Source organism: Hesperophylax consimilis, chromosome 28 (assembly GCF_061612785.1).
Source record: "Hesperophylax consimilis isolate HC1 chromosome 28, BYU_Hcon_1.0, whole genome shotgun sequence".
Lineage (NCBI taxonomy): Eukaryota > Metazoa > Arthropoda > Insecta > Trichoptera > Limnephilidae > Hesperophylax > Hesperophylax consimilis.
The window spans coordinates 22,889,240-22,911,391 of record NC_142863.1 but is presented as its reverse complement, the minus strand read 5'-3'; the positions used below and the strand labels follow the sequence as shown (position 1 = coordinate 22,911,391).

Below are 22,152 nucleotides of genomic sequence, written 5' to 3'. Positions count from 1 at the left end.
CGCAATATCTAGAATATCTAAAATGTCTAAAACTTCTCTATCCATTTTAAAACGATAATGACAAATGCAACACAAAAAACTGAAAGGAGCGCGACTGTCGATTGTCAGAGTGACATTTGATCATTGATTCGCGGTATTTTTTCACTCTGTCGACACTTTTTGTAACTAGCTTTTTCCTTACATATTGCAATAGCTAATCCAGCTGTCCGGCTGGCTTAGACTGAGCGGCTTGCTTAAGCAATTATTGTGTGTTGGAATTACGTAGTGCAGTGGTGATTCGCTTAGAATTTGATTATTAGGATTGGGAACAGCGGCCGTTAGACTTGAAAGAATTCGTGTACGCGGCGAGTTGAATCCATTCAGGCCAATGAAGACATTGGTTTGGGCTTGGAGAAACGAAATTTGTTCGCATCACATTGGGAATACAAACCTCACTAACTAACTTACTCAGAGGCGGATTTGCCCTTAGGCCTATGTAGGCCCGGGCCTAGGGCGGCCAGATATTAGGGGCGGCCAATCGTGACAAAAAAGTCACAGATGATAACAAGAAATTACTTCCTAAGTACCTAAATATTCTACGTACGAAATAGCGATATGCAAGAGCGTGTTCACACACAGCACACAGCGCGCCCCCACGCCCCGCAGCCGCCCTCGCCACACCTATCATGCTCCGTCGCTCGCCCGTATCTGGCAACCCTAATTGTAACTGTGAAACACTTATATATTATTGTATGAGAATAAACCTGAAACTAGTTAAATAAATTAAACCTAAAACTGTTTTAAATGTTGTATTCAAATCCTTGAAACCTTAGAAAGTATTACAAACTAGCAGCTATTATAGTTAACTAAATTTCTGAATCGATTTCGATAAAAGTTGTCAATAAAGTAAATTCATTATGTAGTCTATAGTCTATATCAGGGGTCTCCAAACAACGGCCCGCCAATGTCATCAATCCGGCCTGCGACAATCGACAATTATACAGTTATTGAAATAGCGAATTTAGCAAGCGTATTTTTTTACATTAATTCCACACAGGAGGCTTTGAGGAAAATATTTTCCCTCACGACCTATGTCATCTTAGGTGATGCTGTGTGGAGGGTCTTTTTAAGGAAGGGAAGGATAGGAAATTCTTAAAAAAGAAAGTATATGAGGGGTGGGTGGGTAGGAATCTGGGGATTAGTGTGTCCAGGAGTGACATACGTATGAATACATCCCTCCAACTGCGGTGCAAGGCGATGGGTCAAGATAGTCCGGCTGGAAAGGTCAAAAGGCCTCCCTCACCCAGTCTCTCTCGATCCGGCCCACCACGCAGCAGGTGGGCAAACGTATGCGCCGCCAAGACCTGGACAAATCTCACCCCATGAACCATGAATGATAATGGCAGGAAAATTAAAACGGTTTTGACCCTAGGAACTTACTGAAAAGTTTGGATACTCTTAACCTGGTCAATATGATGGGTACTGAGAAAGGGGCGGCTACATGGTCTGGGGCCTAGGGCGGCCAAGACTGCAAATCCGCCTCTGAACTTACTCCCTTTTAGTGTCAAAAGTGAATACGGACTACTAATGCATACTTAGGTTAGTATTTCAATTCAAAATTGCCTATTTATTGATATTTTTGCGTAACTGTAGTGCTTTAAGTTAAATCTTTGAAGTTATCGCAGGAGACCTGCGCCCGACAGCGGAAAATTAATAATAATAATATTTGGATGATTTGTAATGCGCCGTTTTTGTACAAAATCACCTCACGGGCGCTGTACAAATATATAATACATTTCTACAATGATCTATGTTATTACTAACTATATATGGACATAATATATAGTACAATACTTATCTGTTAGGTCACTGGACATTAACACTTAATTAACATTAACTAATTGTTTATTAGCGAAATTTAGATACAAGATTTAGGACATAATTGGAAAATTGTATTTAACTGGACTTTCTCTCAGGAATGGTATATTTAATTGGGTATGACAGCTTAAAAAGGTAAGTTTTTAGTTTAGACCTGAATTCTGTTGGACTTGTTATGGATCTTAGTTTCGGAGGGAGTTCCAAGCCTTCGGCCCAGATACTCCAAAAGCGCGATCACCAAACTTAGTATTTGGCTTGCGCTTAGGTTCCATCAGTCTGCCTACAGCTGATGATGTTGCTGATCTAAGAGTTGACTGCCTCAGACCAGTGTTTTCCGGGACGCGTAGTTCAGAGATGTAGGGTGGGGCCATTTCATTGATGGATTTAAACACCACCCAGCACAATTTGTACTAGATTCTTTCAGGGCACTTGAGCCAGTGAAAGTTACGAAGAGGTTCTGAATTGTGCGAATATTTTTAATCCCCGGTTATGAGCCGTGCTTCTACATTAAACACTAATTGAAGTTTGTCAATTTGTCAATTAACCGATATTTGTGGCCACTACTTAGCCAATGCTAGCTCTATATATATATATATATATATATATATATATATACGACAATGTTCGCAAATGAGAACGGGTTGGTTCTTCAACTGGTTCTTTAGTTCAACAGCTCGACCTTCTAAAATATGGGCCATTTCAAGGCCCAGGTTTACACTTTCCACACAGCATCTGATTTGTATTAATTTTTGAGAAAGTGCAGGCCAGTGCACAGAGGCCAGTCCAAAAGGCCGTCCTTCAGTGCGGCCGCCCGTGTGCACAGCACACATTGCGCACGATGAAAATGCGGTCCTGCGCATGTCTCATAATAAGAATAAGGATTATGTTGTCATTTGGCCGTTGGCGATTCTTCCCAGAACTGTTTATTAAAATATTATTTTTCTGGCCGACCGCAAAACGGCGACTTCCGTCATTTGTATTTTAATGTAAGGCAGACGTGGTGTTAGCATCGCGAATAAGATAAAGAGTGGGACGCTTAGATGGTTTGGCCAGGTTTTTTTTATGCTCACTCCATGCAAGAGTTCATCCTACGGAAGCAGTGCTTTTGTAAAACCAGATGATGTCTGAAGATAATATTTAAGGCGATGCCATACGTAGTAATGCAAAATCATGTGTTTTTGGTTTGAAAATTTGGTCGCCTAGAAATGTTTCAGATGCTTTAATTAAATACTGCGAGTAGAATACATCTTGGCCTTTGAAATAATCGAGTATTTTTTAGATAAGTCTTTTTATAAGCCCAGAAAAAAATAATGTATAAGGCCTATGAAAACTGCTTTAAAGTTCAAAATCTCCTACTTACGAACCCATTTTCGGTTATGATTTTATTGTATAATGTGGCAAATTAAGTCATCTATAAAATGATCGAAAAAAAATTAAATATTTATGCCTGTACATCTACAAAATAAAATAAAAAGCACTTTTTGGCCATTTTTTTTTTCTTGCGTAAATCAAAATAGGCGCACGGTGTTAAGCGGCAATTTTAACCTTATCGCCATCTACGTAAGGGTTGTTATTGATAGCGGCTCCATTCAAAATATTACACGACGTAGTGCATCGCCTTAAGCACTAGCGCAGACCCGTGAAAAATCACGTGAAAATAAAAAAAAATACTGTTTTTCCTCGAAAATGATTAGACGGTAGCCTGGGGCACACCGTGTACAGAAAAAACAAATCATACGAATCGGTATCAGATATAGCACGGTCGGCCGATAAAGCCCTATGTCAATACGACATTGACTAATGACTGCTTGACACCATAATAAGAATAATAATTGGATAATTTATATAGCGCCGTTTTTTGTTTAAAACAGATTTTGTCTTAATTTTCTTAAGGTAAGTAAGTTTTACTGTATCTGTTTGTTAAATTATTATAAGCAAAAATTAGTCGCCTGTAATATCAATACAAATTGAAAATATCTCCGGAGTAAAAATAAATGCCGCCGACGGGAATTGAACCCGCGCCTTCTGATGTCCGGACCACTGAGCCACGTCGGCTTATTTCCAACCAGCCAAATAATTCAATATATACTAGTACTTCAACGGATAAATACTGCTTATTATATTTTTTCACCTGTAAACAACCAAATTTATTTTTGTAGGAAAGGCTTTGTTAGTGCTAAATTTCCCACTAGATGGCGTCGAGACATATTATATCTACATTAACAGGCGAGTAATTATTATCGGATTCAGCTTCAATCTCTTTGAAACTTAACTATATTATGGAAATTTTGCAAATTATATTTGGTCACTATTCAGCATCTTCTATTCCGTATCCTTTGAACTGATTTCATCTCTCTCTCTCTCTCTCTCTATGGAGTATCGCTGATTGGTCAAATGACGTCATCGACGTGGGCGATCTAGTTCTATGTTCGAAATTCAAATTTAAAACAGTTTAAATGTTCCACAGGTAAAGTGGAGGCACTTTTAAAAAAGTACCCAATCAATTATTTTAAGTATTTTTTATAGGTGTGCACCTTTTTATATAAAGTTTTTGTTTATTTGTTACAATATGTGAAAAATCACGGGAAGATGTTGAATGACTTGTCAAAATTAAAATTGTTAAATTTTATTTCTACAAAATTAAAAATAAGTTACATTGTAAAGAATAAAAATTAATGGTCTAGTAAGATGAAGTCATTGGCAGGAATAACTTATATGATATGTAATTATACGTGGTTTCCGGAAATTAGCCTGAAAAATCTAAGTTTTTTTTATTCGGGTTCAACGGTAGTCATTAATTGCTAGCTTGTACCGTTAGTTTCCGGACACTGTGTAAACTTAAAGATATTATACCTACTACATCGCTAGTCTGGATTTGAAAAGATTCTTTTTAGATTTTTTAAAGAAAACTATATTTATAGACGCCTTAATGGATTTTACATGTAGATATACATTGTTATAGGTAGGTTGTTCAGGAGTTCAATAATAACTGTATAGTACATAACCGAATAAACTGAGTATGAACGATATAAGCAGGTACAATACAAGTTATCATAGAGAGTTCTGTTGTGCAAAATAAGTACTCAAGGCCCCGTAGTAAGCGTTCAAAGATGGTTTGAAAGGGATATATGTAAAAAAACTTTTTTAAACACATAAATTATAAACTAAACTTACCTTTCTCAAATTATACGTAATCCATTAAATTTCATAATTTTAACTCCCTCCAAACACGACGTCTAATTTTTGATCAAATCTTATTATTTAAAATCCTAAATAATGGTCTGGACTCACCAGAACTTACCAATTTAATAAATCTTCATATTCCGTCTAGATCAACCCGACAATCTGATTTATTTTATTTACCCTCGTGTAGAACAAAATTCCCCAATTCCTCGTATAATGTGCACAATATAATAAAAAAATTTACAGCATTGAAATTTTTGGTAATAACCTAAAGAAATATCGATATGAAGTAATGCGTACGATCGATTATTAATATGAGAGTATGGAATGTATCGGGAGCATCTATCCTCTTCCTATTTTCCTCTTCCTCTCCCCTTCCTTTAACACCAAATTAATTTTAAGATACTAAAACTTCATTTCTAATGCACTTTAACATAAGAAACTTCTGTGGCTTGACTTCAGTTAACTTGTATATTTATATCTATCATTGTATATTATATAAGAGCTGTTTGTTTCTTACAAAATAAATAAATAAACACGACTCGTTTGAAAGAGAGCAAAAATCTTTAGACAAATGCTTTAGTTGCATTTAAAGATACACTGTGACTTTTTTCATGCCTATAACATATTAAGTAACGGGACAAAACGTGTTTTTTAATAATTTTCGGAGTTTACTTTGCGATTTTTTTCTATCAGGGAATTTCATATAATTAAAGTTTATGTACCTATAGATATTTAATATTATCTTCAAAAACAAATGTATTTTTTTTAACTTAAAAAAATTAAGAGTTAAAGAGAATTATGTTATAAATCGGTAGAAATTGGGAATGCGGGGGCTTAAGACGAATAACAGGGGTTTGCTCTACGCTCACTTTTAAATTATATTAAATGTTTCTAGAGGGGTCGCTACGAGTGTAAGTTATGCATATTTACGATTAATAAAAATCGGAAGCTACCATTAAATTTATTATTTAAAACGGTTTTAACTATAAAGTTAGCGGTAAGTACCAGATATTATTTTTATAGTCGATAAATTAGTAACTTCCCAAGGGATCCCTCTAGAAACATTTGAGAATTTAGTAATACGTTCATCAGAAATAATTAATATACACACAGAAAGATCAATTTTCTAGACCCGCCAGAGCAAAGTCGACCGTAGGTCCGTCCATTACACCGGGCTGCGCTATACAGGATGTATCGGCACGTACCCGACAAACTTTAACCAGCTATTCCTTAGCACATTTTGAGTACAAAGAAAAGTGTTATGGGCACTTTGCTGTCCGGTAACGTTTTTTTTTTTTAATAAAAAACTTATTATTCATATTTTCACCACATGTCACCACTGTTTTATCCTTTGTCAAAGTTTGAAAACCCATCTGGCAATTTTTTATTCGAATTCCGTTGAATAATGTACGTGTGTACCTATATTGGCGCACTTTTACAATCACAACGAAATGGCACGGCACCATTCGTCTCATTTTTAACTATTATTATTTAGTGTGTGCGAAATAGCGAAGACGCTTTTCGACATACTTGCTTATAACAGCTGTTGAACACGAAAATCAATGCCAATGACAGTGATGTAGTGTGGAAATTTTTTTTTTTGGTTTTTGATTGAAAAAAAATGCTACCGGACAGCAAAGTGCCCATAACATTTTTTACTCCAAATGTGCTAAGGAATAGCTGGTTAAAGTTTGTCGGGTTAGTGCCGATACACCCTGTATATTGTTTTTACACGATTTCATCACTTCAGTCGTTAAGATTCCCACTTTATTTTAGGGCAAATTCAACCTTAGGTCTGTCCAATTCACCAGGGCCGCACGTCGCATGTTTCTGTGCACGGCTGCTTTACTTACGTCTTTGAGATTCTGGCTTTATTTTAGGGTATTGTCTCATCTTATGGAAATAGTAACAGAGCAATGTGTAGTAACTTTGTTGATATTAATAAAAATAAAGATGAACAGTTTGTTGTAAATCATGTTAGTATTTAGCAAACCTTTATTACGCCAAATTGGGTTTTTACAGAACTTAGCTAAAGTAACACAGTTAATTTACGTATTTATTAACAAGACTTGGCGGGCCTTTGAAATGTTGGACTGTAGTCCTTCTTTGTTGCACCTATTTCTGTTAGAAGTCGTTTATGAGAATGAGGGACATGTCACAATGGAGCTATCAGCGGTTTACCTTTTGTACCTAAGTGATGTCAATAATTGCTTTGTTAAATAAAAGCTAATAAAATGTTATACAAAATGCTAATTTAGGTTGTGCGTCCGTCTGTAACTCTGTTTCAATGATCTTTAGAACTAGGATTTGTTTTTGCAAGTGTTGTTTTCAAAATTGGAACATAACCAGAAATATAACAAGTACACCGTAATATTTGAAATGGCATCACTGGATATAGAGATAACTGGCTCGGCTCCTCGGCTCGGTGCGTGTGACTCCCTAATTTGGACCGTGTCCAAATGGATTCTCCCCAAATTCGGCCAAATGGACCGGGGCCAAATGGCTCTGCCGTGAGTGTTTAGCTTTACAGTCTAAAAATATTTTGACGGCCGGCATAGTCCAGTGGTAACGCATTGGACTGCCATTCCGAAGGTCGCGGGTTCGAACCCGGCGTGCGCAAATAAATTTTATTTGATTAATTTGTGTTATTTCACAATTAATTAATTAAAATAATATATAGTATATTTGCGGCACGTTCCACAGTGGAAGATACTACCAGTATCGCCCTGGTGTAAGACCACCATTCAGAATTGAAACGTTGCTCCAAATGGCTTTAGCCGTGTTTAGTGACTAGATCTGAATAGCCAGGTACTTCCCCACCTTCCTCTTTCCCTTCCCCACTTACCTTCAGCCTCACAACATCCCCCAATTGGGGATGCCATAGTCTCACTGGCTCCAGACGGGAGCAGTTGGGACTCTTGTGAGGTAATAAAAAAAAAAAATTATTTCATTATTTTAAAATTACATTTTGAATGTGGAAGATTTAGACGAAGCGAGATTAAGTTTAAGTAATTAAGCAATTGTATGACAAAAAGAAACATTACTTTTCGTACCTCAAACAAGGTTATTATACTATTAAATATTCTATAAATATTTTCAGTTTCAAAATCCTACCAATTATAATATCTAATATCCCGTGATTTTTTACGGATCTGCTAGTTATATAATAAATCGTTAATGTAAATTGCACTAGATAGTTTGTGAAATATAATATAAAATACATTATAATTTATCAATGTATTCAGTCAGTGGTTCTTAAAGTGTTCTTTAAACTACAGAGAAAAAAAATTTCATGTAAAAAAAAGTTTTTTTTACTAAAATACATTTATTTTAAAATAAATAAAAGAACAAATGTCGATCGGGTAGGACCGAAATTTATTTCGTATATTAACTGTTGCAATGTCATCCGATGTCCGCATGTGTGTATGTGATTACCACTAAAAGTTGTCCGAATGCACTTTCATTGACAGCGAGTTAATCTGCCGAGTTTCAGCTCGATCGAATCTCGGAAAGTGGGTTAATTTCTGCATCCAAGATAAGCACTAATTCATTACCAAAATCAAAAGTGAAATTGAAAAAGATGTATTTTAAAATAAGAAATACTTATTCAAAATAATGTGTACTTCCCAGAGTAACAAAAATTAAGTAGTGCAAATTTTATAGCATCAGAACTCAGCTTTCTTAATTCAAATTTTAAATGCTCTCATTATCTCTCTGTTGAAATACAGCCATTCAGATATGAAACGTTGCTTGAAATGGCTTAAGCCGTATTTAGTGACAAGATCTAAATAGATTAGTACTTCCTAACTTTCATCCTTCACTTTTCCAATCCCTCCAGTCTCACAACATACTTTATTTACGGGTCGGAAGCCGTTGGGACTCCTGTGCGGTATTCACACCCACTCATTACTATCGGTATAAGTCCTTCACTTATCACCTACACTCCGAACGTTCCAGAAGCATTGCTAAATTTCACCACGCCAGAGGTCAGCATACCACTTTTTTTTTCAAGCAAAAAGATTTTCTACTTTGTAGTTAACTCCTCAGACTAATCTGTTCGGTTTTGCAAACTCAGAGCTATTACCCAATTCGTCATTTTGTTCGCTTTTCAGAACAGCTCAAATGGTCTCACAGAATTCGTCATATCTCCCTAAAAATATGATCTAAACGGTGTTAGAAAGAAAAAAGTACTACACTTTATAATAGAATCTAGAAGTTAACCACAGAAAAAATGAAAATGTGTACCTCTACGAAACCAAAGTTTCCAACCTCAATTTCAGATAAATTTATGAAACTTTGAGAAATTTATATAAAATATTTTTATATGAAACAACAGAAAGTTAGATAAGAATAATGTTTATGAAAAAATACAATTCTCTAACAACATGTGTACTTTTTGCGCTATCCATAATTTAAGTGTTTACAATACACCTACAGCGTATTTAAGAGGAAGCTGCAAGCCAAAAATGTGTATATTCTTGGTATACCTTATATTGTAGGTAATAGGCATTAAAATCGCTTGACAAACCGAGTCTAAAAACGTTCGATTTCAAGCACAAAAATGGATTTTATTTATTTTGTAAATAATTTTATAAGTAAGCAAAAAAAGTTAATCAAGTGAAACTGTCACAAATAATCTTAGCTATAATAATGATTGAATGTATTTTTTAAAAGTGGTTTCCTTTACGCGTTAATACATTTATATTGAAAAAATATTTTTTTTAGTAGTTTACATTTATATTTTTTATTGAGTAATTTATTATTTTATTTGTATTCTACTCAAGCGAAACGATAGGAAAACCTTTAATTTAACTAAAGCATATTTTTTAGTTTTCATAATGTACACCAATTCGTTATAAAGATTAATCAAAATTGTCATTTAGCATTAAGCTTCGCCTTAACTAACTAACTAACCATAACGCTGTTTCCCGCAGAGATAGGCAGAGAGGACGGACCGCCAAACAACTCGGTCTTGGAACACACTCCTTGCCTCATTCACATTCATACATCGTCTCATACGTAGTCTTTTATTATTATGACTCTTGACATGGCCCTACTGAAGTATCTGATTCACTTGGTCCTGTCATGTCTTCCTCGGGCGTCCCCGATTTCTACTACCATTCACATTTGCATCGTATATTCTCCTTATACTCCTTTCTTCGCTCATTCGCTCTACATGCCCAAACCATCTAAGCGTCCCTTTCATCAGCCTTGCAGTCTTTGCGGATCTCCACATTTCTCACACGATCATACATGGTTTTATCACACATACGCCTCAGGGGTCCCATTTATACAGCATTCAGTCTACTTTCATCCTTTCTCTGCCAGTTTCATGCCTCACTTCCGTACATGAGGGTAGGTACCAGCACTCCATTGTGGACTGAATAAATATAATTGTCAAAGTGCCAGAAGCCTGTGGGACTAAGATTTCTAGTAAAATTAAATTTTTGAAACATTTTGAGAACCTTTGTCTAATGCCATTTGCGTTTTGCTCAAACTAGTATGGCCGCACTTTATATACTTGCCCCCTTTCATATGCGTCCTTTTTTTACACCGGACCAACTATTTTATAAAAAGGTCAACAAAACCACACCACCTAATCAAAAAAACTAACCAAATCATAATAAAAAATCCTTAAAACACACCCTTTTTACTAAGTTACATTTCATATTCCTGTGAAAATCGTTGCACGGCCTTTATCTACGTTAATAATAGTAATTTGTAAAATTGTGAACACTTTATAAAAAGATATAAACTCATTGCTGAATGCATTCTACAAAATACGTTGATTTAGAGTTCCCTTTTTACTATTTTCTCTACCAATTTCATAGCAACCTGTTACCTTTTCGTTCATTAGAGTTCATCTTAAAGCCTCGACTCAAAATCGCGTACAAACAAAACTGTGATACAATTAAAAAATAACCACTTTATAAAACGTTTTAATCATTAGTACTGCAAAAATTATTGTGCTGCTTGTATTGGGTTAGACTTTTTACTAAGTGTAACGTGCCTAGTTAAATTTATCATGACTTTTAAGATGGATCCTGACTCGATTCACTCTTTATGAGGTGTGTTTGAAAACGTTCAAACAATTCGTGCAGTCGAAAATGTGAACAAAAAAAGATTCAAAACAAATCAAAGTAAAATAATTACAACTTAATACAGATGATTAGATTTTTTGATGAAGTGTGCATATTTTAATGGTAGGTTAGTAGAAAATTCGGTCTTATACGTAAATACCTTTAGTTCATTCTCTTTCAATTCAGTTGGCTCTAGTATTCGGTTCGGAGGGAATGTGTTCGAAATACGAAATAAAATACAAACAAATTTAAATAAAAAAAATAATAGTTTCAGTTCGAATTCTGAATTCAAAAGTGACGTTTCGAATTTAAAAATCGAATAGATTTTCGCGCGTTTTGTTTAATTCTTTCGTTTCTGTTTTTGTTGGTGTGTATATATTAATAGTATTGATTCGTTGTATTAAGTTCGACATTTAAATGTTTTTTCTTATGTTAAGCAATGCAATATAACCTTGTTTATAATATTCTGTTCGAGGAGAGTGTAAAAGTGATACTGTATTGGCATTATATGAATAAATAAGCAAGTTTATATTTGATCAGTTGTGTAGTTTTAACCATAGTAAATTACGCTTGCCTTTGGAATATATAATCATGTATGAAAATACGTCCTAGCTAAATAAAAAAAGACCTTAAATCAAATGTAATATTGATGTTAGAACTGTATTTTATTCACGGGGAAGTAATCATTTTAAAAAACAAGCAAAGAACTGAAAAAAAATTGTTAGAAAAATTTGTATTGCAATATTGCAAGACGTATTTATTTTGTAACTTGTAAGGAACTTTGTGTATTTGTTTGTTTTTCAAAATGGCATCTTCTCTGTTAATAGAGTATTAAATAGCTCTGATTCGTTACTGTCCAAAGAAGCGAAGCTAGCAGTCCACAATAGAGTGCTGATACCTACCCTTATGTATGGAATTGGCAGAGGAAGGGTGAAAGTAGACTGAATGCTGCGGAAAAGAGATATCTGAGGCGTATGTGTGTAATACCACACTTGATCGTGTGAAAAATGGCAAATAATGCAAGGCTGATGTAAGTATAATGAGCAAGATTAAGAAAATGACGCATGTAGAGCGAATGAAAGAAGAAAGGAGTGTAAGGAGCTAGAAGAAGTCGGGTACGCCTGAGAAAGATGTGGCACGATCAAGTAAAACAAATGCTTGAGTCGGGCCAAAAGTCAGAATAATAGAAGAGTATGTATGAATGTTAATGAGGCAAGGATTGTGTGCCAAAACAGAGTTTTTTTGGACGATCCGTCTTCGCTGCCTACCCCTGCATGAAAACGGCGTGATTGCTAGTCAATAAGTTAGTCAGTTAGAAAGAATCCGGCATTAGTGGCACAAATCAAAGCAAAATAAAACGTTTATTTTTGTTAATTTATATTATTAATTCTATAAGAGTAACACGCATATAATAGTCAATATTCCTAAATTAGATCAGTCAATTTACCCAAGTCCTTTGTTAAGAGCACAGGTACGTTCTAGTAAATGTTTGATCAATGGTTCTAGCTAATAATAATTATAGAATTGCTAATCTAATGCATATTGCGCATTCGTTTCTGTGCAACAGGTCGCAAAACACACAGGTATATGTTCTACCTTCGTCATGCAATCACTAATAATTGTCCTACTAAAAAAACATTCGTATTATTTACATTAGTTATTAAAAATTCCCCCAGAGAATAGAATAATTTTATTTTTAAATTAGTGGCTATATTAAAACATTGTACATACAAAATATTATGTAAATTAAATGTATTTTTTAGTCCTCCTTACTAGAGTGTCCTGTGCCGAGGCGGACTAGTTACATAATTATATTTTATTTGTCTTCTACGTCATTTTTAATTTAATTTTTGAGTTTTTTTTTCATTGAACTCTTTCAGTATGATTTTTAATCTCATTTTTATACTCATTAAACTTATCTATTAGTTTTAAATCTGGGGGAAGGAAGTTGTGGAGTTTTGTTGCAAAATAATTGGAATTTCTTTGTCCGAATGTCATTTTTTGGATCTTTTGTGGTGGACACGCGGTCTAGTAGTGATTTATGTATTTTTGAATAATTTCAATAGTGTATTTTTGTGTATATATTTGTTGTACATTTTGTACATCAAAACTATTAACAATTTCAATCGTAGGCATTCTTATAGGTAGTACTTTCAGTATGGTCTATATAATTCCCCTTTTGAATTGTATTCAGGTTATGTATGTACTTAGATATAGCCTATATCCAACTATAATAAAATTATAGTTTGACTAAGAATAAGATAAGGAGCTACGGTTAGCTTTGTCACAATTTTTCCAGTTTTTAAAATCACACCCTTTCAAGTTTTTTTCGACTTGGTTATGCCAAAAACTTTGAAACAAATCCGTAGGTACATTAAAACAGAATTAAACATAAATCAACCTTTTTTTAAAGCACTACTATTCATTAATTAATTATTAATATTATTGATTTCAAACCGGTTTCACTTTGACTCCATAATTAAATAAAGACAATATATATAAAGATGCTTGAATTTATGCAAAACCAGGCATTACATTATAGGTCACATCAGTTCCAATTTTTAAAATGACACATAAAATCAAAAAATATTCAATTTCATTGAACCAGATTTACAATCATTCATACAGACAGACGCACAACCAAAATGAATATGTTTAATAATGCCATGCAAAACAGTGTGTGCTTTACTTATTTTTCTTATATTTTTTCTCACTAATTTTCACCGTTTAGACTGCAGCCGGAACTGCATTCGTATCAGTCTAATTTGAACGATTTCATAAATCCTAACATATTCTATCAACACTTTTCTACCACCCGGTAAACAGATGCATTTTAAAGGCGCAACAGCTATCAAGCATAGTGTTCGTAGACATAGTTGAAATCACTAAATCTATTCTACCAGTAAGTTTTTATGTCTTTCCCACTCTGTTCTTTACGAGATATGAGATCATAGTTTAAGCTAAGCTCACGACAGTCGATTTCAAGACCTTTTTTCAACTTGCTTCAGCGAACGCCCCCGACTTATTCTGTCACCCACATCTCTCTCAAATATCATATTATTATTGAATACATCCATTGCTGTTCTACTGGTATAGATGTTGCTTCAAAACAAAACAAAACACACTTTTTGCAAGTTATACTACAATTTACAGTCAAATCATATTCGGACGACTTTTAGACGCAAATACAACTAGTGTAGCGTGCTAACAACACTGTCAGTAGCGTGCAATTGACGTCAACTAACGTGCAACTGACGACAAACCCGTGGTCGACGTATCGCGTCGTGTATAAACAATAGCAAAATAGTATGGTAGATACTCACAAATGCGAGTATGCTACGCGCACAAAACTCTAATCGCTTATAAGTCTCTCCGTGTACGAACGTCCTAATTGATATGATTAAATAGGATACGTGGATTAGAAAAAATAATATAAGCATAGACATATGAATATTAGTAGACCTGCCCTAAGTGATTAAAAGCGTATTATCCCCACTCCCCATACCGGTTCCATTGGAGCCGGCTGTGCTCGCGTATGGCCTCAAGTGAAATTTGAAAACGTGACGTCATCATTCTTGTGCGAACTATGGTCGAGGCATCATCGGTTCATTTTACGAAATAACACGGCAAAATGTTGACTTGTACTATGAAAACTTGTAAAAATAGATGTGAAAAAGAGAATAAACCCAATTGTCGTATTACATTCCATATATAAGCATTATTTTACTTTATTTTAAGCATATTCACATTGTATAATATGAATCAGTTGTTACTATCACATCGAGAAACGTCTGGACGCGAAACACAAAGCTGGTTGGTTGCTGAGAAGTAAATTATGAACATTTATAAAAGTGTCTTAACTAAATACTTAAACGAAATATTCGACTCTGAAAATAGAACCGAATTTTTTTGCCGAATTTGGACTTCGCAAATTTGTTCATAACGTGGCGAGTAATTTGCGCTCCCATGTAAAAATGTCTATTCATTCAAAAGCAGATTTTACTATTAAGAAGTAAATGGTGATATTATAATGCGAGATGCCTATTTACTGTCAGATTGATTTATTGACGAATCACAGTCAGCTTCACCCCCTTCGTTCTTCAACAGTTGATTTTACCCCTCGCCATTATCTTCTCGTCTATTAATTCCTATGTCTGTGATAGGAATTAATAATTAGTCGCCTGAAATAGCAATACCAATTGAAAATATCCCCCTAGTAAAAATAAATGCCACCGACGGGAATTGAACCCGCGCCTTCTGATGCACGGTCAGGTGCTCTAGACCACTGAGCTACGTCGGCTTATTCCCAACACGCCAAATAATTCAATATGTACTAGTACTTCAATCAACAATTACTGCTTATTATATTTTTTCTCCTATAAACAACCAACTTTATTTTTGTAGGAAAGGCTTTGTTAGTGCTAAATTAACCACTAGATGGCGTCGAGACATATTATATCTACATTTGTTGGTGAAATATTTTGAAATGTCATATATTATTATTTTTTTATGATAAACTAACGTTTATAAGACAAGGTTTTTTATGCATAGCACAAGGGATAACAAATTATTATTATTATTTTAAATGTAAGTTATTTTTCACCTCTTTTCATGACTTCATATAAATTTTTGAATGTGTCTTGAATTGTCATTATGTCGAGTTATCATCATCATATCGAGAGACACGGGAGCAAGGGTATATTCAATTCTAGTCACAAAATATTTATTTGTTAATTTATTAAATTCAGTGCTACGTTTATTGCGTCACAATGCATCGGTAAATTTGCAGTAACGGAGATGGTTTATTGAAAATAGATTCAAAACATGCTCGAATAACCTGTTTTGTTAGAACCATTGAACAAGTCAAGTTCCTAGAAGTGTGATTTACACCGATCCATCTTTTCGATGCCATAATCGGTTAGTACGGGCCAAAAATTTATTAATTCTTCAAGAATGAATTTCGACATTTTAAAATGTTTTTTATCAATTTTATCAGAAGTAAGCAAAATTAATAATAAGGCACACTAAACATATCATTTATATAACATATTTATACCGTTATCTTTTTATTTTCTGTGTTTCGTTTCGATTTATTAGCATTATCTTCTTCTTCAATAATATAATACATCGTTGGTATAACTTTCAAAAGTTATTAAAAAATTGTTATTCCAATAAAAAAATTAATGTGTATTCCATACAAATAAAAATCGGATATTATTTATCCGAGACACAATCTAGGTTATAAACCAATACTTTAGTTTTTTGTTAATCATTCAAAAAGACAGCTGTTAAAAAATATTTGTTGCTTGGGTACCGCCGCCCCGGGTACCATTTATTGGATAAGCAACACCTCTGCCATAGGTCTCCCCGAGTGGTTCGCTACGTTTGGTGACTTAGCAGAGGTGCCAGGATTCATCGGGTGAGGTGTTTGCAGGATGCGCCTACGTGAGTAGCCACATGGCGTGCAGAATCGAGAGATGTTGGTTTGGGGAGACCCTTTGACCTCTCCAACTGATCTCTCTTGAAGGATATACGTCACTCCAAAACACACTGATTCCTAGATTCCTACTAACCCTTCATACCAATTTACTTCCATAAACTTCCTGTACTTAATAACACCACACAGCATCCCCAAAAATGACATAGGCCTCGTAGGGAAATTATTTTATAAATTTGAGATTTACGAAACTAGTAAGGTCCCAATAGTCAAGTGGTTAAAGTCCTGGGTTCAATTTCCAGATGAGACAGTTATCTTCTTATTGTTCAGTTTCACGTTTCGTTCAGATTTGTCTCTTTGATTTGATCTCCTTCTTCAGTTCAGTTTGTGTCTTCAATGTTTAGAACGGAATCAAGCTACAGGGTTTTCCAATAAGAGGTGTTATTTTGATATTCAATCGTAAAAGTAGAATGGTTTCGTTGCTTGTGTGGCACGTAGCGCCGCCTTGTTGAAAGTAAACGTTGTCCAGATCAATACCATCCATTTCCGGCCATAAAAAAATCATTAATCATCTCTCGATAGATGATTCATTCACCGTAACTGTTGCCCCAGCCTCATTTTCGAAAAAGTAAGGTCCAATTACTCCGCCGGACCATAAACCGCACCAAACAGTCACACGTTGAGAATGGAAAGGCTTTTCAACAATAACTCTTGGGTTTTCCGAGCCCCAGATGCGAAAATTTTGCTTGTTGACGAAGCAACCGAGGTGGAAATGGGCCTCATCACTCAAGATAATTTGCATTTGATTCACTCAAGTGAATTTTAATAATTTCAATGCGTTGTTGAAGCGTGTATCGTTCCATTTTTACTAATGGCGCAGTTTCTACATATCAAATGTCAAAAAATGACAGCTTCAAAAGTAACATCTACCGAAATAGCGGGCTATTCAAAATACCACCTCTTATTAGAAAACCCTGTATTACGTATGATATATATTATAAATACGACCTGCATACACCTGCAGTCCGTAAGTAAGGAACTGTTTTTCTCGGAAGGAAATTTCAACGATGTTTCCAGGAAGCGCTTTAACGATGACACGACATCGTCATGCGTATAAATTATATTTTATATAATGTCATATGTTACACAAGAACGTGGATATTGCGAGAAATTAATATAATGATGGATATTTCCTGAATGTGTTCACAGAATAATTAAATAATTTTCTGATGACCGATCATCAAACGGAAGTCAACATTTCCCATTATTTGCTAAATTAAAAAATATTGTATGTTAAAAAAAAACAGTTTTCTTGTATACATCGTCTGCAAATGAACTCACCACAGTTTGATAATGCCTTCAGAAGGCGAAACAGCGTAATAATAATTACACGGCGGATCTTGCTTATAAATAAACTGTTTTTATATATTTTTTAATGTTTAAAATAAAGAAATTAAAACATAAAAATGTAGTTCTACAAAATAAATTTGATAACTTGACCACTTTGCATGTTGTCTGTTTGTATATTTGTGTGTACGTTCCGTTTCCGTTTCAAAACGGTGTTCATTTTAATCTTTGGTTTTTTTGGACTTTCTAATCGAATTTTTAAATATTATGGTACTTACCCGCCTTGAAGTTGAAAACGAATTGTCATTAAAATAGTGACTTTTTTTTTATACTTTGAATAATTCCTTATTTAAAATATATGACCGGTCAGTGGCTGAGCTGGCATCGCGTTTGGGTCTCACCCAGGCGTCGTACGTTCAATTCCTCGACTGGCTAAGTCATCCATCACAACACAAGCAACATTTTCCACTTACTGTGGTGATAGTAGGAGATTTTAAAATATTGTCAGGTTATTCATGACTCGAGAATGTTTGTCTTTCTTTATAAAAAAATAAAAATAAATTGATGGGGAGGTGTTTAAGTACCTACTTGTAAATCTTAGATGGAAACATCTGGGTACCTGGCATGTTCGATCAATAAAGGTTTTGTCGGTAACTTTTCATCCCTCCCGGTCACGACTGTGGATCGCAAACGAACAAACATCAGTTCACAACGACTAAGGACGGGTTGTTTCGGAGAATATGAACAATTCATCAAATTTCAACGTTCATTTTCAAGTTCTGTGAAAGATTTTTTCAAGTTCTGTTTTTATTTCAGTTTTGTCAAGCAACTAGCCTACAATGATATAATAACAGAACTTGAATTGGACTTTCACAGAATCCGAAAATGAACGTTGAAATTTGATGAATTGTTCAAATTCTCCGAAAGAACCCGTCCTAAGTGAACTTGCTTTATTCGATGTGAATACTTATTTGTATGTTAACGATCTGCAGTCGTGCTCGGGAACAATAACAAGTTGTAGACATTAGCGATGAATCTTTTATTGATCGACCGTACTAGATACACACAAGCATTAAAAACACCCGATCTATGAGCTCTGGCATCATGAAATATGAACAGCCTTTTCTATATGGATTTTCTAGCATTTTATTTTCGTTAATGACACAAATAGTTAGGTTAGGTAATAATGCAATGCATGTTTGAGTGTAAAAAAAGAAAAACTGTGGAAAAAACTTTTTTTAAATTTACATACATCATTTCAATGAAAAATTAATGATTTTGAATATTTTGTTTTCAGGTTTAAATTAATGAAATAAGTGTTTTTTAAGTGGTGACTTTCAGTTTAAAGTGATAAGAAATTGTTTTTGCAATTAGAACATTAATATTTTGTGGTTCGACGATATTTTGAGAACCAGCTGAACAAAGGTAAGATTTTTTTATTAAATAATAGTGATTGACCGTTTATTGCTTGCACTTTTCTTCATATATTATACTGTGAATCTTGCGGAATTAATTATCCAAATATACTATGAATTCATTTGCTGCATTCGTGGTGATGCTGGATGAACAGTGAGCAGTAATGCATTTTCCTTTTACAAGATGCTTTTTTTTCATACCGTCATGCGTAAATTTTTTTTAATTAGTAAAATTACTGTGGTTTTTGACGTTTAGTTTTGGTGTAGTCTTTACGCTAACACTAAAAACTTTTGTTATACTGTAAGACTGTCAGAAAGTCTCAAATCATATCTATCTCTTGTTATTTTTATTTAAGTGAATTTTTTTTTGACATTTAAGAACTTCTTGAAGGTATATTTCATGAAAACAGCGCAATAAAAGATAAAGTAAAACACTTTTAGAAACTGTTATTATTACCCTTTGTGGTTGAGGAGAAGATGTTCTCAGTATAGTCTCACAGGCCCCAGAAGGTTGGGAGCAGTTGGGACTCTTGTGCGGTATTCATATAAAAAGTTGAAATTTCACAAAAAATAGCGCTATAAAAACCATTATCAGTACTTACCTATATTTATATAAAACATCGCGAATCATAAAAGAGTACCGGTCGAAAAAAGAAGAAAAAACCGTTTGATGGGTACGTACCTAATTAAAAATGACCTCTCCAAAATCTAATTTGCTATTATTAATTACACTGGACATAGCCTCTGTAATGGGTGTCCCGAAAAAAAATCCAGGTTCTGTGTAGGTACCGGGTGGTAGAAAAAAACAGCACAAAGGCAGTAGGCGGCACATATAACGTAATAAAGCTGATCGAATTAGATGAAAAAAATTACCAATCATCCTTCACGAGGAACTAAGACACCAAAATCAATTAGATCAATGTTTTGTTACCAGGCTGTATGGTTCACAGCTAACAGCGGCGTACTGCTCTATGACTAAAGGTTGTCTGTCTAAATTTATAAAATGATTATATTTTATATAGAATTCAAGAAAACGTTCACGAACATCCACGCGAAAAATAATACATTTATTGAGCGAAAGAATCATGCCATTTGAAAAACAAGGTTCCAACTGAAATTTCGTCCAAAATTGCGGTTTGCTGCAGGGGTAGGCTGATAGGACGGAGCATTGAACGACTGTACACACAACTGTAAACTGTGGCACACACTCCTTGCCTCAATCACACCCATACGTCGTCTCAAACATAATCTTCTATTATTCTAAATCTTAAGGCGATGCACTAAGTCGTGTAATATTTTAAACTGAGCCGCTATCAATAACAACCCTTACTAAGAGGGCGATAAGGTTTAAGTTCCCGCTTAACACTATCCGCCTGTTTTGATTTATGCAAGAAAAAAACATGACCAAAAAGTACGTTTTATTTTATTTTGTGGATGTTCAGGCATAAATATTTAATTTTTTTCCGATCATTTTATAAATAACTTAATTTGCCATATTATACAATAAAATTATAACCGAAAGTGGGTTTTTAAGTAGGAGATTTTGAACTTTAAAGCAGTTTTCAAAGGCCTATACATTATTTTTTTCTGGGCTTATATAAAAAATACACATTTCTAGGCGACCAAATTTTCAAACCAAAAACACGTGATTTTGCATTACTACGTATGGCATCGCCTTAATCACATTCATACATGGTCTCATACATACTATTCTATTATTCTAAATCTTGACATGGCCGACTCGAGAATCTTATTCTCTTGATCGTGCCATGTCTTCCTTAAGTGTCCCCGAATCTTCTACCATTCGCATTTGCGTCATATATTCTCCGTAAAGTACTTTCTTCTTCATTAGGCTTGCATTCTTTGCGGATCTCCACATTTCTCATATGGTCATACATGGTTTTACCATATATACGCCTCAGGGTTCTCATTTACACTTCATTAGGTCTTTCATTTCCATCGAATTCTAACATTTTTTATCAAAATATATCTAAGCTCGGAGATAATTTTGAATCAAACTTCTATTAGCTTGAAACTGATTATATAAATTATTGTATTTATAAATAAAATTGAATATGCAAGGGCATTATATTAGCAAAAAAAACTAATCACACAGAACCCTGCTGATTTTCAAAGCAACAAGGTTCTATCTGTTTGGTTTTTGGCTAAACGCATTGACATAAATACAGAGATGCGTTATGTTCATACTTATCGAAAAAAAACACAGCGCGTTCCTTTTTCTAGATTGAAGTCTGATAATGAAAAGCATAAGAAAATAATAGCCACAACGAATATGTGTAATTAATGAAATGGCTAGAAATAACATCTTTCATAACTAAATGGAACGGAATGCATTGGAAAGAGAGCCATTCAAATAATATGTGTACGGGCGCAACAGCTACATTGTAATGGACGCTCCTCGTTTCTGCTTGCGTTCCTCGCACCAGACACCAGTTGCGAGGTTAAGCTGTCCACTGACGGGTGAGCAAGTCCGCGGCAAGCATGACGTCACAGGCGAGCGACGAACATTTTTGAATGGTTGTCCGCCGCATAAATCGCATGACGTCATGCTCAGACTGCTCGCCGCGAACATGTTCGCCCGTCAGTGGGCCACTTTTCCCCTACTTTTAACGAACAAATGAGTGAGCGGAATAGTAGAATACGATGTACGTACTGTCACTAGGTTGTCCTTCACACACTAAGACTTGTGTTTCTGCGTTCTCTGTCTCACTTTATTTTATTTGATGTTTAACAATTTCAGGTAGTCGGTGCCAACTTGTCTGACCGACGGACTTGTGTGTGATAATAAACGCAGTACTCATAAATATCG

The 22,152-nt window shown here is 34.7% G+C and overlaps 1 protein-coding gene and 1 non-coding gene across 3 annotated transcripts in view; one reads left to right on the top strand and one right to left on the bottom strand.

Annotated features, from left to right (window-relative positions):
• Positions 1–11,318: 11,318 nt before the first annotated feature.
• The window catches only part of blo (bloated), a 169,144-nt gene continuing 158,310 nt past the window's right edge, over positions 11,319–22,152 (top strand). For both annotated transcript variants that reach the window (XM_089648650.1, XM_089648649.1), the window contains exons 1-2: positions 11,319–11,490; positions 19,205–19,332. The gene's annotated coding sequence lies outside the window, so the exon portion shown is untranslated. The remainder of the gene's footprint in view (positions 11,491–19,204; positions 19,333–22,152) is intronic.
• On the bottom strand, positions 15,351–15,423 carry TRNAH-GUG (transfer RNA histidin (anticodon GUG)). Its single transcript has one exon. It is a non-coding gene; the product is annotated as a tRNA-His (tRNA).